The sequence below is a fragment of the Neophocaena asiaeorientalis genome, unplaced genomic scaffold (genome assembly GCF_003031525.2).
Source record: "Neophocaena asiaeorientalis asiaeorientalis breed wild unplaced genomic scaffold, Neophocaena_asiaeorientalis_V1.1 scaffold242, whole genome shotgun sequence".
Lineage (NCBI taxonomy): Eukaryota > Metazoa > Chordata > Mammalia > Artiodactyla > Phocoenidae > Neophocaena > Neophocaena asiaeorientalis.
This window is the reverse complement of record NW_020172451.1, coordinates 107,987-108,543: the sequence shown is the minus strand read 5'-3', so window position 1 is coordinate 108,543 and position 557 is coordinate 107,987. Positions and strand designations below refer to the sequence as shown.

Genomic DNA, 557 nt, shown 5'->3' with positions numbered 1-557 from the left:
GGGGGGGGGTGTTGAGTTGTGTGTCTGGCGCGTGAGGTGTGAGCCGCGTGCCGTGCGTGCGGTCAGCGGCACGTGCGATGGGGTGTGAGCAGGCGTGAGTGCCCGGAGCGCTGTGTGGAGTAAGCCAGCCGTGGTCTGTGTGCATGTCGGTGTCAGCGTCTCCTCCTCCCCGCCCGTGAAGTTGTCCGAAGGGCGACCTAAGCTTCCTCGTTTGCTCACCCGTCCACGGTGTAAAGGCTGTTGAGCGCCCTGTGAGCAAGGGGACCCAGACCCACGGTTTGGAGGTGGGGGTGGCAAGTGCAGTGAGCACTGAAGCCAAGAATTACGGTGGCAGAGCTCAGAGCCGGCTTGGCCTCCGTGGTGGCCCCGGCAAGTAGGGACAGTTCTTCCCAGAGACGGGATGTCTCGGAAGGTCAGCCTGGAACCTGGTCTTGGAAGAGGACTGAGGTTTCCAGGGAATCCCGGGGATGGGAATGAGACAGAAAGGGCACTGCAGGCAGACAGCTGGGCGTACATCACGCCTGACCTCTGTGTTGGTGGTGTCCATGGTAGTGACC

General features: G+C 62.5%; 1 protein-coding gene across 1 annotated transcript in view; it reads left to right on the top strand.

Annotated features, from left to right (window-relative positions):
- The window catches only part of SHANK3 (SH3 and multiple ankyrin repeat domains 3), a gene marked incomplete at its 5' end in the record, with an annotated part of 45,365 nt that overhangs the window by 375 nt on the left and 44,433 nt on the right, over positions 1-557 (top strand). The gene's annotated exons all lie outside the window — the stretch shown is intronic.